This window comes from Equus asinus, chromosome 13 (assembly GCF_041296235.1).
Source record: "Equus asinus isolate D_3611 breed Donkey chromosome 13, EquAss-T2T_v2, whole genome shotgun sequence".
Taxonomy (NCBI): Eukaryota; Metazoa; Chordata; class Mammalia; order Perissodactyla; family Equidae; genus Equus; species Equus asinus.
The window spans coordinates 44,559,824-44,566,177 of record NC_091802.1 but is presented as its reverse complement, the minus strand read 5'-3'; positions in this window follow the sequence as shown (position 1 = coordinate 44,566,177).

Sequence of the window (6,354 nt, the reverse complement as noted above, 5' to 3'; positions counted from 1 at the left end):
CCCAAGTCTTGCTGGTGAACACCGACATGGCCTTGCTCCTCCCCAGGGCTCAGCGCACTTCTGTGTAAAATAAGGGCGTGTACTCGGTTCCACTGAGAAAGGAGCATCGAGCACCTAGTTGGTAGGGGGGAGGGGACAAAGCTGAGCGACATGCAGGTCCTCCCCTCGAGGCGCCTTCTGTCCAGCGGAGACAGGCACAAGCAAATAACCTCGTGTGAAAGGAAGAGAAGAAAGTGGCGTGTGAGGGTCATGGGGAACGACCAGTTAATCGTCCCAGTAGGGAAGCACCACAGAGAGCCCGAGGGCATCTGAAGGGGGCTTCAAAGGAGGGGTAGGAGTTTTCCAGAGGGACCTCCATGACCTTTTCAATAATTCCAGTGCCAAAATTCTATTCCCTAGTCCACCTCAGCATTTCCCAACTCCATCCTACAAAACACTAGTATCTGCAACACGTGAATTAGGGACCTCAAGAAAATAGTTCCCATGATGGAAGCATTTGGGAAGCAGTGAGCAGGTAATTTCCTGGGCCCCAGAATGCAGTGAAAGTGATAGTATTGTCCACATTCTTACCCATGAGGGACTCGAGGCTCAGAGGGGTTATGCAGTGAGCCCAAGATCACACAGGAGAGAGTGGAAACCAAAGTGCCTGCTTCTTGGAAGAGGTGACACGGAAGCAGGTGTTGAAGGAAGGGATGGGCAGGAGAGGCCAGTGGGCCAAGCTGAGGGGCAAGAGTGAGCCTGTAGAGGGCTGGCTTGGCTGGGGCTGGGGGATCAGCCAGGATGGAGAACAGAGAAGAGATGGGTGGAGAGAGGGGTAGCTGAGCAAAGCTGCTGGCAGGACGAGAGGGTGAGGATGGCTTCCCAGAAGTGGCACATCGAAAACCCCATGACAGACAGATTTCTGGCCAAGGGAGTGGAAGGGACACTGGGGAATCCTTGCAAAAGGCACTGAGACTGTGACCATGAGCTTCTCTGATTTGTCTGCTGCAGGGCACGTCATGGGTATTGACTTTCGTTTAATAAGATTTCATTCTAATTTTTTAAAAAAGAAGAATGAGAATGGACGCCTGTGGAGATGGGGAGCTGGGCAGTGAAAAGTTTGCTACGAAGGTTCTTCCTGGGCAATTGAGCACAGTCCCCTGGAGGAAGGGGTAGTCCCTCCACTGCGTGTGGGAGGGTGCTGGGGGTGGGCGAGGGGCACAAGAAAGACACAGGGGTCAGAAAGGTCCCCCAGACTTCAGTCCCTGCCCACTCCCTGCCCTCCCACAATCCACTCTGGGTTGGAGCAGATGCCTCTTCCACAGTTGTGCCTGTGCTGGGACCCCCGCACCACATTCCTCCGTCTGCCACTGGGGGCCTTTCCTGCACCACTGGCAGCCACATGCGTGGGGAAACCATGTCACCTCTCTGAGGCCCACCTTTCCTGCAAAACAGGGACAAAGCCACTTGGTGGATGCTCTGCATCCTCCACAGAAATGTGGTCACAGAAAATAAAAGCACTTCGCAGAACCTAAAAGTTTCCCCCAAAGGCAAGGGAGGGGGTGAAGGGCTGTTGGTTCCCAGCCCTCTACAGGCCGCCTGCTTCTGTCAGACGCCTCCCTCGCTCACACCATCTCCTGCCCATGTCCTAGTCATTTTCTGTTCCTGAAACAGGGTGGCTTTAGTGGAGCCCAGAGGGGCTGGTTAGTTTCTCTTTGGCCACCTGTCCCCAAATCAAGTAGCCGCCCCTACAGGGCATAAGTCAGAGTGGTTGTTTATTGGTCAGGAACTGCCACAATTCATGCATTTCTATTTGTAAGTAGATTTCTTTTCTTTTTTAAGATTGGCACCTGAGCTAACAACTGTTGCCCATCTTTTTTTTCTTTTGCTGCTTTTTCTCCCCCAATCCCCCCAGCACATAGCTGTATATATTTTCTTTTTAGCTGTGGGTCCTTCTAGTTGTGGCATGTGGGACACCGCCTCAACGTGGCCTGACAAGCGGTGCCAGGTCCGCGCCCAGGATCCGAATCAGCGAAACCCCGGGCCGCTGAAGCAGAGCGCGCGAACTGAACCACTCGGCCACGGGGCCAGCCCCTAGATTTATTTTCATAAAACAGAGATGTTAAAAGAATGATACAAATACAAATGACATCTAACTCCCCTCTTTTGCCTGTTAAATTTAAAATAAACTCTCACTTGGAGCAAGATTAAAAGTAACCCCAACCCCTGAGTATAGACGGGTGCCTTCTGTCCCTCAGAGCTGTTATCAATCTCCACTTCAATTAATTCTGGCTTCTCCCTTGGCTTCCCTGGAAATGCTTTAGGTTTTCAAAATTCATGGTCTGGAACTATCCATAGACATTTACAAGCAGTTTGCAATTCCTCTTTTACAAAAGGCTTTCGGGACCTCACCTGCCTCGCTAACTGAGCCACCGAGGCTTTCTGGGCAGGAACTCACCTGCTTTTCTCCCTGCTGCACCTTCCAATTCTCTCTTCTCAAGAAAAAACAGGGGCTGGCCCGGTGGTGCAGCGGTTAGGTGCCCACGTTCCGCTTCTTGGCGGCCCGGGGTTCGCTGGTTCAGATCCCTGGTGTGGACATGGCACCGCTTGGCAGGCCATGCTGTGGTGGATGTCCCACATATAAAGTAGAGGAAGATGGGCACGGATGTTAGCTCAGGGCCAGTCTTCCTCAGCAAAAAGAGGAGGATTGGCAGCAGTTAGTTCAGGGCTAATCTTCCTCAAAAAAAAAAAGAAACAATAGGCCTTTTTTAAAAAAAATTACCGTAATACAACTGGAAGATCCATCAACCCAGGTCCACAGTCTCCTATAACTCAGGCCTTTCAGCCAGAAATCCTCGAGCCCGAGAGACGGCTTCCTCCCAGCCCTCTGCGTGGAGGTGAGCCCTCTCTCCTCCCGTCCCATCTCCCACCTCACCAGTCTTGGGTCGGCCTCACCCGCTCCCCCCCACACTGCCGCCTCTGCCGTGTCCTCGCTGTGGAACGCCCTCCCCACTGGCCCTCCTTCAAGGCTCAGTACAAACGTCGCCTCTGCATGGAGCTTTCCAGAACCCTACAAACGACCATGAACACCCTTCCTTTGCATTCCCTCACACTCGCCTAGTGAAGTGGCTGAGGATCAAACCGCCTGGGTCGCCATCCCGGCTCTGCCACTTCTCTATATGACCTTGACCAGCTGCTTAACCTCCATAAGCCTGTTTCCCCCTGAAAACTGGGGATGATAAGAATAGTACCTACCTCATAGGGCTGTTTTGAGGATTAAATATGAGTCCACGTGCTGGACGTGACACATGGCAAGGGCTCCCAGATGTCTGCTGATGGAGTAGCCCTGGCTACAGAGAATGTGTAAATGTCCATTTCTCCCACTAGACAGTGAGCTCCTAGAGGACGCGGACCAGGCCTTATTCATCCGTCAGGACAGCTCGGCTCCAACCCCATCCATGGCCTTCCTTGAATGCTCTAACCATCACGGTCCTTTCTGTTCCTTGAAATCTGGCCATCATTCACTCTACCCCTCTGTGATCATTAGGATGAAGTTTGGGTACAAACAACAAAAAACAAAAATAGCTGTGGCGTGAAGGAGACGGCAGTCTATTTCTCTCTCACACAGAAGTCTGGATGGAGAGATAGGGCTGATACGGTGTTTCCATTTCAGGACCTCACACCTTACTCTCTACCAGGTGTGACCTCCACGAGCTCATGATGCCCAACTTCATGATCCAAGATGGTAGCACCCATGCTCCTGGCAGCCAGTGGGGGAAGGGACAAAGAGGAGCCATAAAAGGTGTCTCTTAAGGAAGTCCCACACGCTCTCACAGGACCCTTCCACTCACCTGCCACACCTACCTGCAAGGGATGTTGGGAAATGTAGTCTTCATTCTGGGGTGGCCTTGCACCCAGCTATGGTTTCTATTTCTACCGAAAAAAGGGAGAACAGATATCAAGGAAAACTAACAATCTCTACCACCCCCATACAATGTGACACAATTATTTATGTTTCAAAATTAAAAAAATTTTTAATTGTGGTAAAATATACATGACACGAAAGTTACCATCTTAACCATTTTTAAGTGTCCAGTTCAGTAGTGTTCAGCACACTCACATTGTTGTGCAACCAATCTCCAGGACTCCTTCCATCTTCCGAACTGGAACGCTGTACTCATTAGACAAGTCCTCGTCCACCCCCCAGTCCCCGGCCACCGCCGTTCTACTTTCTGTCTGTGAATTTGACTCTAAGTCCCTTGTGAGAGTGGAATCATAGGATCATACGGTCTTTGTCTTTGTGACTGGCTTGTTTCACTTAGCACAGTGTCCCCGAGGTCCATCCCTGCCATAGCGTGTGTTAACACTCAATTTGATGTCGTCCCATGGTCATTTCTGCTGTTTCTTGATGTTGGATTTGCCCTCTCGCTAGAATTGAAGATCCTCATTCATTTGACAAAATTGTGTGGGAGGATTAATCCATACCGAGGAGAATGCTCGGTGCTGGGATGGCGGTTTGGGGCAAGGACAAAGGGGATGCTCCTCTCTGCCGTACAACACCTTTCCAGGGCAGTATCAATTCATACTGCTGCTTAATCACTATTGGCTCAATGACTGGAAAGTCATGCTAGTCTACTGTCACCATGGTTCTTCAGTGTTTTAATCTGGGGACACTCAGACCAGAGACCCCACAGGTCAGTAACCACCTCTTCTCATGCCTTCATCTGGCTGGCCTCCAACTTTAGACACCTTCTCCCCAGGCCTCTCCTGTGTTCGCTGAAAGTCCTTTCGCTCAGTCTGTTCTCAGCCCTGTTCTCCTTGCTGGTCCCCACTGCGGAGAAAGAGGAGAGTTCGAGAAGCGGAAGGTCAAGGTTCAGCTTCCAGCTCTTGACTAGGGTGGGGAGTCAGCTGTGCCCCTCAGGAAGACGTCCCCTCCCCCAGCCCACCTCTTCTCTCTGCCTCCTACCCACAAAGATTAAGTATCCACCCACAGGAGGTGTACCTGTGTACACCTGGTCTTGTACCTGAATCTCCTGAGGGAACCTGTTAAAATAGAAACAAAGAAACAAATAAAACCAGACTCCTGGGCCCTACTCCGAACCTATAGAAGCAGAATTTCTGAGGGTGAGGGACCAAAAATCTTAATTTCTAGCAAGCTCCCCTGATGACTCCCATGCAGCCAGCTGGGACCTGGGATCCACTATACAGAGGAAAGAGTCTGTGGAATTGGACCTTCCTAGGACTAATGTCAGTTCCAGCATTTATTTGCTGTGCAATGTGGCCAAGTTACCTACCCTCTCTGAGCCTCATGCCAACACCTCCCTTATAAGACGCTGTGAGAATTACATGAAATGGTGCATGTGAAGCATTTAGCACAGCTCCTGGCATGCCCAGAACTCTAGTAAATGAGGAGCTGATGTTACAGTTATTATTGCATCATTAACTATTATTTTTATTACTCAAACACCTGGCATAGCCCGCTCTGAGGACTGTGGTTCTGAAGAGTGCTGTGGCCAGGCAAGTCCCCTGGAGAGTGTGTCTCAAGTTGAAAGCCAGCCAGATGAAAGGCAGCAACGAGGCTATTTGCTAGATGCTGGGCTCATTGATAGCGAAAGCTCCAGGGAGACCAGGGAGATGAAAGGAAGGGACTCACCGTGTTGGTGATATTACCCTGCCGCAGTGACATCTGCCAAACGCGCTCACCCCAGGGAACTCCAGCCACCGCCACCCAGCAGCTTCCTGTGGCATCAGAGGAGGTTATGAGAAGCTTCACGTCAGGGAAGTCGTCGGGGCAAGTTCTGGGCTGGAGCAAGGGGCAGCTGGCACCAGCCCAGAGCCTCTGCTCCTGCCGGAGAAAGGGAAGGAGTCTTGGGGCAAAGTCTATGGAGACAGAAGGATGGAAGGCCACACTGGACCACAGGGAGAGTTTCAAGTGCCGTCTCAAGACTTGGTGCCTATGTTGCCTCCTCCAGGCTGAGTTCAGGGCTTCCTTGCACATTCCCGCCTCCACTGCAGCATTTACCACTCTGTTCTGATTGTTTGCTGTCTGCCTCTCCCACTGGAGGGCAGTGACTTGTCCAGCCTCATCTTGTACTTCTGTCTCCCTTGCACTCCTGCTGCACTGGCCTTCTTTCTGGTCCTCAAACCCACTGAGCTGTTTCTAGCCCCAGGGCCTTTGCACTTGCTATGCTCTCTCTTGGCTCCTAGTCCCTGGCTCCTGGTCCTTTCTCCTGGGTCTTCAGGTCCTAGAGAGCCCCTCCCCAGACTGCCCCTGTCGAAAGGAGGCCACCCAATTGCTCTCCATCACAACACCTACATATTTCCTTTAGAGCACCTACATGATCTAGAATCATCTTGCTTACTAATTGTGTACTT